General features: G+C 32.6%; 1 pseudogene; it reads right to left on the reverse strand.

The window, feature by feature from the left end:
- Positions 1-2,263: 2,263 nt before the first annotated feature.
- The window catches only part of LOC140954267 (uncharacterized), a 28,485-nt pseudogene continuing 11,287 nt past the window's right edge, over positions 2,264-19,461 (reverse strand).

The following is a 19,461-nucleotide window of genomic DNA, read 5'->3' on the forward strand; positions in this document are numbered from 1 at the left end:
TAATTTAGTGCCACTTGAAATCGAGAAATCCTTCAAATATCCAAGCAAGCTTTTATTTTTATTCTTTTGTTTTAACAAAAGTAAACTTCCATTAATTACAATTCCAAATCTATGTATATTCATCAATAATATTAATTTTATGAAGTAATAATTATTTGGTGATAAAATAAATCACTAAAATTAAATGGCATGGTTATTGAATTGAAAACCTATTATGATGATTGAGTCACGAGTTGATAAAATTAACTTAGATCAACTCAAAAAATTCAAATAATAAGTCATAAGTTCCAACTCGAAAAATAAAATCCTAGAGCAAATCTATTGGTCATCAATTCAAAACACCAATTTTTCCTTATCATCAAATGATTATGCATCAAGAAAATAAATAAGAGATCGGACTTTTCATGTGCATTATGAGAGAAAACATTATGGATTCACTCAATGTTTTTTTTTTTTTTTATATAGTTTTTTTTCCATCACTTGAATTTTTTTATTTGATTTTTTTTATTAGATTAATTTGAAATTGAGTTTTATTAGTTGTTTCGTTTTGTTTGGCTTTGTATTGGCTACTTGTGGTGTCGAGAAACAAAATCGACTCTCGATTAATGCTTTGATTTGGAAAGATTAAATGAAAATAAATTGAATTAAAAAAATTAAAGCTAAGAAACCATATTTGAGGATTAGACAAGTATTAAGCTCTTTTTTCTTGCAAACATCAAGGACTAAATTGCATGAGCAAATGAGAAATCCAACCCCTTTGTTTTTGTCCCTCATTTTCTTTTAAATTTGATCCTTTTAAATTGAGTTTACTTGTGATTGGACTTAATTTTTTGTTATTGCCTAGATGCTAGGATTCCATGGTGTTGAGGAAAAAAATTTATATGTGTTTGATTCTCAGTTTTGCAGGACAAAATTTAATTTATTCATCTAAAATAGTTAAGGCTTAGATGATCAAATTTGAAACAGAAAAATACTTTTAGGAACTTAAAAGGACAAGCAAGGTAATTTGGTTGGCGTGTGAAATGCACATGACAACGCGTGGGGTGAAGCCTCCACGCTCTGGCGGCATGTGCAACTTCTTCAGGTGTTGGAACATTGTCGTCCACGGTTCTATTTAAAGCAACATAGCGAGCTCTTGCCAATGGTGTGGTGTGTGTCTCGAGAGAGGCGTTAGCAACCTTTACTTTCTTCTCATTTCTTTTTTCTTTCTCCTCTTCTCGGGATTCGAGTTGGTTTACCAAAATTACTAGGTGTCTTGTCATTTTATTTTTGTGTCATATTTGATCTTCATTCTTTTAATTGTAATTTTATATTTTATGTTTTTTTTTAAAAAAATTCAATTTCATTCTTAAACATTAGATTTGTTATAAGTTGGGCTTCATAATTTTTTGGATAAGGTGATTTTGGTATCATGATTCAGATCATAAATTTGAAAGGTTAACCTAGTTTGATATCGGTTTTCTTAGCTCTCTTTTTACATGAATTTTCCTTTTTAATTTTATCTTTCAATTATGTATTTGTTGAAAGTTGAGCTTCATGATTTCTTAACCTTTTTTTTTTCTATAGGGTTTGGACTTAAAAACAAATTAGGATGAGTCAAATGAGCTTGCTAAAAAAACATATATAATTTTTAATTCAATCATTGAATCTAGTTGAAATTTTGCAATGGTATTTTATAAGCCAGGTTTTATTAGGTAGGTTTTATTAGGTAGGTTTTGGTATGTTGGACATTATTAATTGGACTAGAATGGATAGGACATGACTAAACAAACAATTATCTTGTCTTGTGTTTAACATGCTTTGAACTAGACTTAACAATTTGTTTTATTATGTGTTTCAAAGATAATAGATGGGATCCGACTAACTCAATGCTTTGATCACTTCGAGTTAAAAGAAAAGGAAAAAGAAGAATTGATCTGACCTAACACAATCAAAAACTTGGGTTAACCTTGCAACCTGGCCGACCCATAACAAAATACAAGTTAAAAATCTATTGACTTTTTTTGAATTGTTTTTGGTCAAAACAATGATACTTTGATTTTTATTTTTATTTTCAATTTAGGTTAACTTGGATTTACTTTCCTATTCCGTGATTTAGACCTTGTTTCATGTAGATTTCGATTCAGGTTTAAAGAAAATTATTGTAATTTATCACCAAGAAAATGAAATTACTTAACACGCGGAGCTTTAGGCTTAATCATGATCAATTGAAAAATGAAAGAAGAAAAGAGTAAAAAAAGAAGGAATGACCGAATACCTGCACTAGCAGCAGAAGTTCTACTTTTTCAGGGCAGGTTCATTGATAGCATAAAGGATATTACAGGTTAAACAATGGAAAAGGCAATGCCTTTCTATGTTTGGCAAAGCACCAAGTACAAGTAGCTTCAAATCAAGTACATTTATAGCGATTCATTCGAATCAAGCCTGGCTTAAATGCCTTCCAGTCTTAGCACCAGACTACAAGATGACTTCTATAACATGAACGCCAGCATTTTCTTACAGATGTGAAAGCATTCTGTAGAAATATAATACATGGATGCTAAGCAACCTTTGTCTTGAGTTTCTTGGAAAAGAGAGGAGATTTATTTGGCTTGAAAAGTGACCGAGACGTATAAGTTGAATGAATCATGTCAACGAATAAGCGGAATGCTGCCAAATGAAGAAGATGACTGGCAAAGAAGCAACGACAGCAATAGGGATAGAATATGGTATTAATTTATTGCCAAAAACAAGGAAGAATGTTGCCATAAAGGCTACCATCATTGCCCCAATTGATATGAAAAGTGTTGTGAGTCGATAATCAACCTGTTAGGCAATGACCATAGAAAATTTTGTTCTGCGTACCGAGAAGTGCGAATTGACAAGAAGGTTAACAGGGATGAGGCAGAGCTTACTAGAGAAATTGCATCTGATATGGCAAAGAATTTGAATGCAATTTCATGAAGGAAAACAGGAGTCCCTTTATCTTGTAAATTACCTCCGGTTACGGTAAAAGCTGCTGCAAAAACCACAGTAGCAATAAGTGTTGCTACAAGCATGCATGAATCGGCAGTGTCTCTCATCCATTGCTCCCCTTCTTTCATCAAGTCCTTGTGCTGTTCTATAAATAAAGCTCCTGGAGTTTTCCCGTGAATATTTTTCTCTTCAATGTGCCGTGGTTGAACGACTTTTTTCACTTCCTAGAAATCATGATCATGTTGAGAGACTGTGAGATTCATATATAGAAGGAGAATATAGCATTAGTTAATCGCATGTGCATGTGAACATCTTAACCGCCTATCAAAACGTGATCCACATTTGATGGAAGAATCAGGTTGGCTTAACGCATATGACCTACAATCAAATGTGTTTTGTTGATGGAAAGAGCGAGAATGGTCACCTCAAACCACAGCAATTCGCGTTGCAGTTGTAAAGCTGCTCCTGGTATAACATTAAGTCGACTTGGTGATTCCAGTACTTTTGCAGCCAAATGCAACATATTATTTCCATCTCTATCTTTGTATGTTGTTATCAAATTCTTGATAGAACCAATCTGGTATATAATCTTGAAGATGTCCTCGTGACGATTCAAGATAGAAATATGAAATATGCTATACGTGTTGTGCTCAACTTTGAAGATCAACTCAGGATACAAGCGAATGAGTATTGTTAGAAAGTCAAGATTCCCTCTTTCTGCAGCAGTGAATATCAATGGCCAGGGTTCTCCAATCTGACGAGAAATTGTTGCATCATCCAACAATACAACTTGTTCCCAAAGGTACTGGATTATGTCAAGTGCTTCTTTGTGCATAAGTTTCTTCATCCGAGCCAATTTGAAACCTGAAACTGAGGATTAAATATAACAAAATTGAATTGTGGGAAATGGGTTAATGTTCTAAATCAAAGATGTAAAACATAAATGTAGTTAGCAAGTTTGCAAGCTTGAATATATGCATCCATGAAAAGATGTATAAAGTGCTCATGAATATGATAAAGATATAAAGATATCTTGTGTTTTCATAGAAAAGAGCTTGCTTAAAAATTCGTCACCTACTATTATATTCATTACGAATTCTAATTGAGAAAAAAAAAGAAAAAGAAAAAGAAAAAGCCAAAGCTTCCATGATACTCAAGTATATCAATGTTGACCTAGCTAGTAATGATCACCACCAGGAGGAAATCAAAACCAAAAATTAATGCATTAACAATTGACAGCAATACCAGCATACAACATGGCATCTGCAGAAGCAAGACTTCCAACCAGTTGAAGAACACTTTTGCAGGAACGAAAAACCAGAACGGTCATAGAAAATCATATATAGCAGCATAATCCAAAGCAGGAAAGCGAATGCAGAAATGACAGCAGTATTAAGAACTATAGCAGCGCCATGTTTTTGATAATTCTGTGATCTCTATCCATAAATAACTCCATTACCAGTAGGGACTGCAGTCTCAGGGGCTTCGATATCAGGTTGGCGCCCTTTCTGGCAGTGCATTAATCTTATTGCCACTCCTAATCTCCATTGCTTCCTTGTTTATAAACTACGTAAGGCCTTCAGCGTTAGATGAAGAACTCTAGAGTAATTATATGATCATAAAAGATCAAGAGACTTGCCTCGATCTGGAAAAATATTTGAGTACAGAGGAAGTAATCCCAACGCTGAAGTGAAAGATATGAAGAAATGACGAGAGGACAAATAGAAATATGCCCTCCATTTATTTGGCATGTTTACAAATGGTCCTTATTCTTTTTACTCAACCAACGCTAATATTTTCTCATCCGTTGGTTCGACGTTAAAATTATGCAATAAACTCATCTGTCTCAGTTTTTTTTCTTTTTTAATAATTAGTTCATTCTAGCACCGACTTCATTAATTATCACATAATTTGATAATCAAACAACAATGGTCCGAAAATCCTGTTAATCAAACGACTAATTATTGTTAATTAAAATCAGGGTCTTCTTCTTAGTTAACACTATAAATCAAGAATTAAATCTAGAAAAATCAAGGATTTTTTAAATAGAAAAACTAAGAATTTTTTTAAATTAATTTCTCTTTACTCATACTCATAATTTGTTTAAATTATGTTAATAAAACAGATTTCCAACAAGAGTGTCACGACCTGAATCTCGGATCCGTAACCGGCACATAGGCAAGGTTCCCCTCCAAGGTTCCATACCTATGCGAATCCAAACTTACATACAAAAATATCCTTCAAAACTCAATCAGATATCAACGCAGCACTAATAACAAAACTAACTTCATAATATAATTAATTGTCTTAATACAAGAGTTAATATAATTCATAGTTTTGGAGCACTAACTTGACATAAAAGGAAGGTACAATTTACAATAAAAAAGCAAGTTAGGAAGGTTCAATAAAAGTAACCTGCTATCAAGCTATAAGCCTGAAAAGGATAAATAATGAGAGGGTGAGTTCAACAACTCAGTGAGTAGATAACGTTCAATACACACACACGAGGTAATACAACAATGAGAAATATTATATACAAGTATGACTCTAGGTTCTTATAGAAAGGTTTCTCAAATAGGCCATAACAAGAAGATTATATGGTAAAGCTCGTCAGAAAATCAAAATGCAATGAGCATGAGGCTCCATACTGTGGGATGATCAGTCCACACAGGTTGGTGACTCCCCCGACCAACTAGGGTTCAAATACGATGTGCACAAAGATTAACACTACCATGTTAGTATGGGTATTCTGACTGACATACCATAAGTTCATAATCACAATCAAACATATTCATATTTCAAAGCTCAACTCATGACATCAATTAAATGAGGAGCTATCAATTCAGAAGTTAATTCAAAATATATACTGGTTCATATCAAGAATTTAGATTCAATAATTGATCATGCTTTATTATAACAAGGATAATAATCAGCATATATATTATCAAGAAGCATGATCCAATTCATATTAACAAATCAAATATTTATAATATTTCTCATGCATATGGAAAATTATCCACTCACCTGACTCAAAAGCAAACAGAAGTCAAAAGCAGACACCGAAAAAAATCCTACTAACGTCCCGCCGGTAAAATATCAGGATTATCTGAATACAAATGAGACATATTCAAAAACAACTTGAAAGAACATTTAACCTATTTAATAAACTTAACTAAGGGTGTATTCCGTAACCCTATATGGTTTTTGAACTAACTAGTCAATTTTCTCAAAAACCCAAAATCTAACGGTTTTCCTGAAATCTAATCCATAATAAAAACAACTAATAAAATTGTAATAATTCAATAAATAACCCTTAATTATTCATCAAACTAATCTGAAAAAGCTAATATTGCAGCTAGGGACTAATCTGGAACTTATTATATTTTTAGGGCCAAATTGTAATTTTCATCTAATGAAGGACTAAACTAAAATTTGTCATAAATCCATGAATATACTGAAATTATGACCTTAATTAATCCTCAATTATGTCCAGGATGTATCATAATGCTCCAGGGACCATTCTGGAATTTTACCAAATTTTTAGGGTCAAATTGTAATTTTTGTCAAATTGGAGGACCAAATTGAAAGTCTTAAATTCTCTTATCTATACAGTAATTCTGTCCATAATTCATATGTTATTCTGTTCAGAATCTCGGAATATGCTCCAGGGACCAGTTTGTAATTTTTCCAAAGTTTGGGGACTAAACTGTAATTTTCGCAAATTGAGGGACCAAATTGAATTTTCATCATCTTCAACCTCCAGTCCAGAATTTTAACAGAAACCTACTGTTCTCCCCCGATTTTTAACTCAAAATTCACCATTCAAAGAAAACTATAACTCAAAATCATCACAATCTTCCATAATCAACTAAATCATCAATTAACCACAACAATCAACCTCTAACATTCAATTTAATTCATCAATTAAACTCAAAACACAAATTTCATAACTCTAATATTTATCAGAACTGAAATTAAAGCTAAAGAAAACATATTATACACATTAAAGCATAATCTTACCCCTTTTTACTTATTCCTCCAACTCCTTTTCTTTTTCCCTTATTTTCCCCTCTTTTCTCTTCTGCTTCTTTCTCCCTTCTCTCTCACAGTTTACTCTTAAAATTTCAGATCACTCTTTCCTTCTTTTTTTTTTACTTTCTATTTATATTTATCAACTTTTGTTCAATTACCACAATACCCCTTATTTATTTATTCCAATTTTTAAACCTTCAAAGGCTTTGTTGTATTTTTCAACTCATTAACTCAAAACATTACAAAGAGTTTCTTTAAGAGGGTTGATTTCAAAACGAGTAGAGCTTATAAACAAGTAGAAAATGTGATATATGTTTTTGGTAAAACGCTAAAACATCATGGAAAGCTAATATTTTACGTTGTTGGATTAATAATCCCGCTGTCTCCGTATTGATTGTATGGATATATGTTTAACGGTCTCGAATTAATAACGTCCCATTTGGTGCTTCTTCCCCTCTGGCATGAGACGGCGCGTGTTTTTCTTTTTGTTTCCAGCTAGTTTGATGCCCGCTGGTGAAAACTTTTATCAGTTATTGAACAGAAACTCAGTCGCTGTCACGGAGCACTTTGCGAAATTTAATTATATAAAAAGTCATGAAATATAATTACTCTTGTAAATTTCGAGATTTTGTGTAGCACAGTTTTATATGTAATCAACCGGACTCATTTATTATTTATCTTCACAATCTGCTTTTATTCTTTTTCAATATTTTTTTTTAGCTTTTGCTTTGTTTTCTTGTTATTTTTTGTCAAATAGACTAGGCAGACTAGGTAACAAGCATTTATACTTCTTGAGGTATGCTCCTCGTGCTCTATATAGTTTCTTCCCTTTAATACAATAACTTTTATCTGAAAATAAAAAAAGAATTTTGTTTTGCTATGCATTGCAAGTTTTAATGTCTATTTAATATGTATGCTATGATTTTATTTTGATCAAGATGAACTTAATTATATAAAAATGCATGCAATCTAAACTAAATTATAGACCGAAAACAACAGTTATCCAATTCAAAAAAACCACTCAAAGATTTGAGCTGAACCACTACACTAATGCAAAATTATTCATCAAAGAAATTTAGAAGTGCATTTTCAAGGAAACCAAAAATAATGGATACATGAACCTTGTTCGGTATACTTCTAGCTAAAACAGGATATCATGAATTAGATGACTGTTGATTTCCTGGGTTGGCACTCAAACTTGCAACGCATTGTGCAAATTCTAAAAAAGTGAATTTACATAGCCGGAAAATCTACTGTGTCATGTGCTTCAGGAGAATGGATTCCATGGCCTCAACTTATCATATTCCACTTCGAGCAGCTTAGTGATTTGAAGTTTGAGGAAGCCTGAAAGAACCCCCAGCATAAAGCATCTCATAGACAGGCCTTATCCTCATAGTTAGAATAATGCTCAAGATGGAGCCCAAACCGCAGGCACCAGCCAGAACCAAGAAGGTGAGCCTGAAGCAATTTGGACCCAAGCAGGAGATGCTTGAACTGGACAGCAAATTTGGTACCTGCTGCTTTGCTGCCTCGTCATCATATACATAGCCTGCCAGGCAAATCTTATTCTCAAGCTAGCACTACTATCAGATAGATCATTAGTTTGGTCGTGATGGGTCCATAATGTTTTGCTTAAAGGCAAATCTTTTGGGCATGTCATGCCTCCTTCAACGTCTTCTGAGTCATGGAGAAAGGTTCTACTCATCAAAGATTGGTGTACATAAGAGTTTGTCTGCAATATTGGTAATGAAACTACCACCTCTAAGCTGTTAGACTATTGGTTACTAGATGGGCAACGGTTATATGACCTGGTGTCTTTTAGGGTGCTCGCTTATACTGGGTTTTCATGGAATGCTAAGGTCTCATACATCATTAAAAAGGATACTTGAGTTTTTTTATTGGGTAGTCTAGAGCTCCAGCTTATATGGGACTCGATTACTTTTAACCCAAGAGTGCCTTACCAAACCATTATGTCTAGAATGGTAACTCATTAGGGAAGGTTCTCTATTGACTCGGCGTGGGAGGTTCTTACAGATGTCAAACCCATAGACTCTATACACCATCTTCTCTGGTTTTTAGGTTTCATCCTGAGACTCTCTTTTATCATGTTGTTTACCTTTATAGGTCATCTCAATATCATGAATAGACTACATGCTTTTTAGATCATTCCCTCTTCAACATGTATCCTTTGTGGATTACAGTTTGAAACACATGAACATTTATTCTTTTAGTGTCCTTTCTCTGCTACAATTTAGGGTGCTATCACGAATAGAACCCTTATGGGTTGGCCTTCTTTGACATGACATCATTTACTTTGGCAGGCATACAAGCACTTGAAGGGGGGTGGGGGAGGAGGACTTCAAGCATTTACTTACTTGGCTAGCCTTTTCTACCTCGATTTACTTTATTTAGTGTGAGAGAAATAATCAAGTTTTTCATAAGATTTATTGACCTCATCAGGATGTTTGCAAAGACATTTTTTATTTGGTTCAGTCCCATTTGATAGATCTCAAACCAGGTTTCGTATCCCAGCTACTTTCAAGTCCATTTGGTGCCTCTGAGAGTCATGAAATATAATTACTCTTACTAATTTCAAGATTCTATTTGACACAGTTTTATATGTAATCAACCGGTCGACTGACTCATCTGCTATTTATCTTCACAATTTGCTTTTTTTCTTTTTCATTTTTTTTAGCTTTTGCTTTTTATTTCTTGTTATTTTTTGTCAAATAGACTAGGTAACAAGCATTAATACTTCTTGAGGTATGCTACTCGTGCTCTATATAGTTTCTTCCCTTTAATACAGTAACTTTTATCCGAAAATAAAAAAAAAGAATTTTTTTTTGCTATACATTGCAAGTTTTAATGTTTATTTAATATGCATGCTATGATTTTATTTTGATCAAGATGAACTTAATTATATAAAAATGCATGCAATCTAAACTAAATTATAGATCGAAAACAACAGTTATCCAATTCAAAAAAACCACTCAAAGATTTGAGCTGAACCATTACACTAATGCAAAATTATTCATCAAAGAAATTTAGAAGTGCATTTTCAAGGAAACCAAAAATAATGGATACATGAAGCTTGTTCGGTATACTTCTAGCTAAAACAGGATATCATGAATTAGATGACAGTTGATTTCCTGGGTTGGCACTCAAACTTGCAACGCATTGTGCAAATTCTAAAAAAGTGAATTTACATAGCCGGAATATCTACTATGTCATGTGCCTCATACTTAGAATAATGCTCAAGATGGAGCCCAAGCCGCAGGCACCAGCCAGAACCAAGAAGGTGAGCCTGAAGGGAGACATGATAGCTGAGAAGGATTAGAATGGTGAAGGTTATTCCGCACGGCGACTCTCTGACAAATCTGTCTCCAAGAGCATGATTATTTGCACTTTTGCTATTTGATAACAATATCAAAGAAGGGAGACATGATAGCTGAGAAGGAGTAGAATGGTGAAGGTTTTTAAAAAAAATGAAAGAAAGAGTGAAATTAATTGAAATCTTGTTTTCATTTAACTATATTATTTAAATTAATTTGAATCTTGACTTTTATTTAAATATATTATAAACAAATAAAACGACGATGTTGCTAAGTTAGAATTGACATTGGTAGGATTTGAGAGTTTCTTGATAAACAACCTTCTCAAGTTTCACCTGACCCACAATCCAAGATTTGCTCCAGATCAACCTTGGATAGGGTTCAAAAACCATCGTGAAAAGTAAAAGGAACGTAACAGAGAGACGAGAGTCGTGTGTGTTACCAGCCATTGAATTAATATTGATGTAAAGCAAAAACTTGGGAATTTCCTCGAAGAATCAATGGGACAATAAGCCAAATAAAGAAGACTTTATTACATATGGAAAATCATGTGATGACGACGACCAATTCCATCCAAACCACAGGATCCATTGCGTGGAATTGAAGCTCTACGCCTTGACTCGAAGTCAGCTGACCAATTCCATCTTTTTTTCAGCAGTCTTCTTAGATGGCTTTAAACATGAAGAAGAACACGCAATCATCCGTTTATAAACGCCAAGATAGTAAAATGTGTTTTTCATAGGAGGAAAAAAGCTTGTGTGCACACGTTAACAACTTTCTTTTCTTTTGTCATAGCAGGTGGCCCATCGAGCCATCATCAGGTCAAGCGATGAATGAATGCAGCAACCTTCTTCTTCGTCATAGCGTGTAATTTTCCACAACCACTAACAAGGCTGACAGCCACTGCATTATTCTCGGCCGTAGGGAACACGTCGCGCGCGATGACCAGTTCATCTGTCTCTTGTAAAAAGTAGATCTTGGGGTCAGGGTTTCATCAATCAAATTGTGGGTTGTATTATAATAGCTTATTGGCAAATTGGTCTCTCTGTTTTAAATGCAAAAACAAACATGTTTTTAATAGCTGCGGTTAATGCTTTTTAAATTTTTTATTATAAATCGTTGCAAGTTTGACAGATCTAATGTTTCAAACCGTCCAATAATAAATCTAACATTAATATAATGGGACTATATGACTAGTAAAGAAACTAATCTACAAAGCATAAATGAAAAGAAATGATTCGTTCTGTTGCAACTTTGCTCGGTAGAAACGTTATATATATATATATATATATATATAAAAGCAGAGCTTCGCTGCAAGGACAAAGTTGCAGTCTTGTTAAAATGAATTTTTTTTTTTCTATTTGATAAGTTAATATTAAAAATTTAAAAAAATATTTTAATATATTTTCAAGTAAAAAATATGTACACCATAATATCATACATTTATTTTATATTAAAATACAATATTAATTAACTAATTATACCATTATTATTAAATTCAATTTGACTCAAAATCATATTAATTTAATTTTTATTGTTTTTTATTATTTGATAAGTTAATATTGAAAATATAAAAAATATAAAAAAAATATATTTTTAAGTATAAAACAATTACATCATAATATCAAACATGCATTTTATATAAAAATACAATATTAACTAGCTGATTATATTATTATTATTAAATTCAATTTGGCTCAACATCATATTATTTTAATACCTATTTCAGACTGAACTTTTATAAAAAATATATAAAAAAAAAATTAAAGAAACGATTAGTGAAACCTAAATGATTAAAAATCTTCACTGCAAGACTCTTTGAATTTTCTACTACCATTAACAAGACTGACACTGATGGCACTGTTTTTGCAATACTAGCTAGAGCCTTCCTTCGATTCATGGCGCTCTCAGTGTATTCTGCCAGAGGTGGAAGATTTCCTTGTTCTCCATCTTTACTCGCTTGTCCTCGAATTATCTATCAGACGCCACAATTACAAAGACATGTAAACAATACCAATGTGAGGTTGAAAACTGTAGATGCTAGATGCTTAGTTGGTTACCTTCGATGCTTAGGGTTCAAAAACCTTTGAAAATATTACAAAGCCAATGAAATAAGTGGCAAGATGCTGGTTTTTCAAATATTTCATTAGTTTTCAATTTTTTATTCAAATTTTTGGAATATTTTCAACATTCCTCTTGTAAAAATCTTCACTGCAGCTTTTGGGGAGTGGTGGTCCACAAAGCAAAGGATTCCACTCGTAGCTAGACTCTTTGAATTTTCTACTACCATTAACAAGACTGACACTGATTGCACTGTTTTTGCCGTAGGGAAGACACCATTTCATTTGTCTATTTCTCTATTATTGTAGAAAACAAAAAAAGTTTATCATGTATATTCTCCCCTTTGTACCCATCATATTTATTATTTATTATTAAATTAAAGTTAAAATAGCAACTTGTTTATGTGTGGTTGAGATGTCATTTTCTACAACCACTAACAAGACTGATATTGATGGCGCACTGTCTTTGCCGTAGGGAAGACATTGCATGGAAAGACCATTTCATTTGTCTATTTCTCTATTGACCCAACTCGAAGTCGCGCGGTGGGGCCGTATTTCAGAACTACGGAGGAAACGCTAACAGCCTAGCACTTTCCACGAAGAGAGGACTTTGTCTATGGCCAGTGGAAAGAAGCACCTAATGAGAAACTTCTTAAGCACGGAGGACTTAATTGATAAAGTATTTTTATTAGGACTCCATTAGTGATAGAATAATATATTATGGGTCTGATTTGAGGGTTTCCCTAAAATCTAAGCGTGTGTTAATTTCTAGTTTCCAAAGTACGAAACCAGCCTTGTTGATGGCAACAATCCCCGTATGATTTGGGACCTTTTTGGAATTTGGACATTTAAGCAATTCTTGTGGGCCCCTTTGTCAGTTTAAGGTTTCAACTGGACAGGGCCTATTTCACGACATCATCACCTAACCTGCCCTGGGCATTATAACTTCCGTCTCGAATCGGAGGCCATGCCACGACAGTTGTGGGTGACGTTTCTGTAAATATATAGTCACGATAACTTTAGGCCGTTGGATTAAGATCAGGTGCCAATGTACGATTGGATGAAATAAAGGTTGTTTGGATTCCGTTAATTTAATAAGACAACCGAAGTATCTTTTTTCTTTCTTGTTGATTGGGTCAGATACCTTTTATTATATGTTTGGTATACTGGTATAATTTGATTTTTAAGAGTAAATTTTTATAATTTTTTAATCACGTCATCATTTGAAAAGGAAGTAACTTCTATTTTTTTTTAATGTATTTTAAAAGTATATTTTACTATAAAAATATCAAATCATTTATTTTTAGTATTTTTTATGATTGTGATGTTTTGATATAAAAAATTTATAAAAATATAGAAAAAATTTATTTTAATATATTTTTAAATACAAAATATTAAAAAAAATCATGCGTCACAATACTAAATAAATACTATCTTGATTGCAATATGTTGAAACCTTATTTGTTTTTGTGTTTCAAATTATTTTGATGTATTGATGTTAAAAATAATTTTTTTTTAAAAAAATATTATTTTAATACATTTTAGAGTGAAAAACACTTTAAAAAAGAATCACAACCACACTCTCAAACTTCATATTAATATTTATTTTGTTTTTTATGACGAATAATTTCTTTTAATTTTTATGGTTCACTTTTAAGAAATTAAATGAGATATAAGACAATAATATTTATTTTACCGTCAAGCTTAGAGATTAGATGAGGTAATTTCTTGAATTCATGAGAATGAATGTTGAAGAATCAATCATTATCCTGTGAAATTAAAGAACAAGGCGTCCATGGAGTAGCTATCATGAACATATAAATTGAGGATAAACAGTCATGTGGGCAATCAACATTTTCATGCTTTCTTTTTTGCAATTCATTCGCAAGTTTTTTTCTATTATGGAGAAATATGGCAATTATGCTGAAAAATATTGAACATGGTAGGCATGCATTTGCATATCTTTTACAATCATGTACTTTCAAAAATTAATTTAATTCTTTATTAAATAAACTTTAATTTAATGCCACTTGAAATCGAGAAATCCTTCAAATATCTAAGCAAGCTTTTATTTTTATTCTTTTGTTTTAGCAAAAGTAAACTTCCATTAATTACAATTCCAAATCTATGTATATTCATCAATAATATTAATTTTATGAAGTAATAATTACTTGGTGATTAAATAAATCACTAGAATTAAATGGCATGGTGATTAAATTGAAAACTTGTTGTGATTATGTTGATAAAATTAACTTATATTAACTTAAAAAAATGAAATAATAAGTCATAAGTTCCAACTCAAAAATTAAAATCCTAGAGTGAATCTATTGGTCATCAATTCAAAACACCAATTTTTCCTTATCATCAAATGTTTATGCATACAGAAAATAAAAAAAGAGATCGGACTTTTCATGTGCATTATGAGAGAAAACATTATGGATTCACTTAATGTTTTCTTTCTCTTTTTAGTTTTTTTTTCATCACTTGAATTTTATTATTAATTTTTTATATATTAGATTAATTTGAAATTAAGTTTTATTATTTGTTTCATTTTGTTTGGCTTGGTATTGGTTACTTGTGGTGTCGAGAAACAGAATCGACTCTTGATTAATGCTTTGATTTGGAAAGATTAAATGAAAACAAATTGAATTAAAAAATTAAAGCTAATAAACCATATTTGAGCATTAGACAAGTATTAAGCTCTTTTTTCTTGCAAACATCAAGGACTAAAATATTGCATGAGCAAATGAGAAATTCAACCCCTTTGTTTTTGTCCCTCATTTAAAAAAAATAAAAATTGATCCTTTTAAATTGAGTTTACTTGTGATTGGACTTAATTTTTTGTTATTGCCTAGATGCTAGGATTCCATGGTGTTGAGGAAAAAAATTTATATGTGTTTGATTCCCAGTTTTGCAGGACAAAGTTTAATTTATTCATCTAAAATAATTAAGGCTTAGATGATCAAACTTGAAACAGAAAAATACTTTTAGGAACTGAAAAGGACAAGCAAGATAATTTGGTTGCCGTGTGAAATGCACATGACAACGGGTGGAGTGAAGCCTCCATGCTCTGGCGGCAAGTGCAACTTCTTCAGGTGTTGGAACATTGTCGTCCACAGTTCTATTTAAAGCAACATAGCGAGCTCTTGCCAATGGTGTGATGTGTGTCAAGAGAGAGGCGTTAGCAACCTTTTCTTTCTTCTCCTTTCTTTTTTCTTTCTCCTCTCCTCGGGATTCGAGTTGGTTGACCAAAATTACTAGGTGTCTTGTCATCTTATTTTTATGTTATATTTGATCCTCATTCTTTTAATTGTAATTTTTTATTTTGTGTTTTTTTTAAAAAAATTCAATTTCATTCTTAAACATTAGATTTGTTATAAGTTGGGCTTCATAATTTTTTGGATAAGGTGATTTTGGTATCATGACCCAGATCATAAATTTGAAAGGTTAACCTAGTTTGATATCGGTTTTCTTAGCTCTCTTTTTACATGAATTTTTCTTTTTAATTTTATCTTTCAATTATGTATTTGTTGAAAGTTGAGCTTCATGATTTCTTAACCTTTTTTTTCTATAGGGTTTGGACTTAAAAACAAATTAGGACGATTCAAATGAGCTTGCTAAAAAAACATATATGATTTTTAATTCAATCATTGAATCTAGTTGAAATTTTGCAATGGTATTTTATAAGCCAGGTTTTATTAGGTAGGTTTTATTAGGTAGGTTTTGGTATGTTGGACATTATTAATTGGACTAGAATGGATAGGACATGACTAAACAAACAATTATCTTGTCTTGTGTTTAACATGCTTTGAACTAGACTCAACAATTTGTTTTATTATGTGTTTCAAAGATAATAGATGGATTCGACCAACTCAATGTTTTGACCAATTCGAGTTAAAAAAAAAGAAAAAAAAAAGAATTGATCCAACCTAACACAATAAAAAACTTGGGTTAGCCTTGCAACCTGGCTGACCGATAACAAAATACAAGTTAAAAATCCATTGACTTTTTTTGAATTGTTTTTGGTCAAAACAATGATCCTTTGATTATTTTTTTCAATTTAGATCAACTTGGATTTACTTTCCTAACCCACGATCTAGACGTTGTTTCTGGTAGATTCTGAGTTAAGTTTTTAAAAAATTATTGTAATTTATCACTAAAAAAATGAAATTACTTAACACGCGGAGCGTTAGGCTTAAACATGATTAATTGAAAAATGAAAGAAGAAAACAGTAAAAAAAGAAGGAATGACCGAATACCTGCACTAGCAGCAGTTCTACTTTTTGAGGGCAGGTTCATTGATAGCATAAAGGATATTACAGGTTAAACAATGGAAAAGGCAATGCCTTTCTATGTTTGGCAAAGCACCAAGTACAAGTAGCTTCAAATCAAGTACATTTATAGCGATTCATTCGAATCAAGCCTGGCTTACATGCCTTCCAGTCTTAGCACCGAACTGATTCATCTACTGTTTATCTTCACAATCTGCTTTTGTCCCTTTTCAGTTTTTTTTTTAAGCTTTTGCTTCTTGTTCTTGTTATTTTTTGTCAAATAAACTAGGGTAACAAGCATTTATACTTCTTGAGGTATGCTCCTCGTGCTCTATATAGTTGCTTCCCTTTAATACAATTACTTTTATCCGAAAATAAAAAAAGAATTTTGTTTTGCTATACATTGCAAGTTTTAATGTTTATTTAATATGTATGCTATGATTTATTTTGATCAATATGAACTTAATTATATAAAAATGCATGCAATCTAAACTAAATTATAGATCGAAAACAACAGTTATCCAATTCAAAAAAACCACTCAAAGATTTGAGCTGAACCATTACGCTAATGCAAAATTATTCATCAAAGAAATTTAGGAGTGCATTTTCAAGGAAACCAAAAATAATGGATACATGAACCTTGTTCGGTATACTTCTAGCTAAAACAGGATATCAATCATCGATAACTATCCTCCTCGATTGCATTTTAGCTGTCATATGGAGAGGAAAACTTTATCATCATAACTAGTATTAACATGAATTAGATGACTGTTGATTTCCTGGGTTGGCACTCAAACTTGCAACGCATTGTGCAAATTCTAAAAAAGTGAATATCTACTATGTCATGTGCTTCAGGAGAATGGCTTCCCTTGGCCTCAACTTATCATATTCCACTTTTAGCTATTCAGCTATGTGAAGGGAGACATGATAGCTGAGAAGGATTAGAATGGTGAAGGTTATTCCGCACGGCGACTCTCTGACAAATCTGTCTCCAAGAGCATGATTATTTGCACTTTTGCTATTTGATAACAATATCAAAGAAGGGAGACATGATAACAATATAAATCAAGTACATTTATAGCGATTCATTCGAATCAACATGAACGCCAGCATTTTCTTACAGATGTGAAAGCATTCTGTAGAATTATAATACATGGATGCTAAGCAACCTTTGTCTTGAGTTTCTTGGAAAAGAGAGGAGATTTATTTGGCTTGAAAAGTGACCGAGACGTATAAGTTGAATGAATCATGTCAACGAATAAGCGGAAATGCTTTCAGATCCATTTGGTGCCTCTGCGAGTCATGAAATATAATTACTCTTGCTAATTTCAAGATTTTGTTTAACATAATTTTATATGTAATCAACCGGTCGAATATTACTAAAGAATTTTATATGACATTTTGGCAGAACATGAGCTATGCTTCTTATGCATATGTTTTCTCCGTCTACGAGCATCAATATCTGGAGCACATAACAGAAGAAAAACCGATGCAACTTAATTCTCAGAGGACGCTCGCAATGTCCAATAGATGGAGTGACAGTATTATTCCTAGAACTAAGCCCCATCATGACACAATTTGAGAATGAAAATCATCTTGGCATCCTTTGATTTGGTTTTTCTGTGTTTTATATTTTGTTTATAAAGTCACTGGCTCTAAGCCAAGACTTGCATGGTTTAGATGATTTGGTTTTTTTAACCTTTTAAATGTAGAGCATGTAAATCAATTAGGCATCAAAATGGTGGTTGTTAGGACATAGAAGCTCCTTGGATAGGGTTCAAAAACCATGGTGAAAAGTAAAAGGAACGTAACAGAGAGCGAGAGTCATGTGTGTTACCAGCCATTGAATTAATATTGATGTAAAGCAAAAACTTGGGAATTTCCTCGAAGAATCAATGGGACAATAAGCCAAATAAAGAAGACTTTATTACATATGGAAAATCATGTGATGACGACGACCAATTCCATCCAAACCACAGGATCCATTGCGTGGAATTGAAGCTCTACCCTTGACTCGAAGTCAGCTGAGGAAATCTAAACCATCTTTTTTTCACTAGACTTTTTGGATGGTTTTACTGGGTTCTTGATACACATGACGAAGAACACGCAACCATCCGTTTATAAACGCCAAGATAGTAAAATGTGTTTTCCATAGGAGCAGGAAAAAACCTTGCGGGCACATCGTGGCTGGCAATTTTGACCACTGTTAACAGCTTTCTTTTCTTTTTGTCTTAGCAGGTGAAGCGATGAATGAATGCAGCAACCTTCTTCTTCTTCGTCATAGCGTGTAATTTTCCACAACCACTAACAAGGCTGACAGCCACTGCATTAATATTCTCGGCCGTAGGGAACACGTCGCGCACGATGACCAGTTCATCTGTCTCTTGTAAAAAGTAAGAGTAAAATGCAAGATTTCTCAAGGTGTTCTTCAGCGGTCCCCAGATCTTGGGGTCAGGGTTTCATCAATCAAACTGTGGGTTGTATTAAAATAGCTTGTTGGCAAATTGGTCTCTTTGTTTTAAATGCAAAAACAAACATGTTTTTAATAGCTGCGGTTAATGCTTTTTAAAATTTTTATTATAAATCGTTGTAAGTTTGACAGATCTAATGTTTCAAACCGTCCAATAACAAATCTAACAGTAATATAATGGGACTATATGACTAATAAAGAAACTAATCTACAAAGCATAAATGAAAAGAAATGATTCGTTCTGTTGCAATTTTGCTCGGTAGAAACGTTATATATATAAAAAAAAATGCAGAGCTTCGCTGCAAGGACAAAGTTGCAGTCTTGTTAAATTGAATTTTTTT

Source organism: Populus alba, chromosome 6 (assembly GCF_005239225.2).
Source record: "Populus alba chromosome 6, ASM523922v2, whole genome shotgun sequence".
Lineage (NCBI taxonomy): Eukaryota > Viridiplantae > Streptophyta > Magnoliopsida > Malpighiales > Salicaceae > Populus > Populus alba.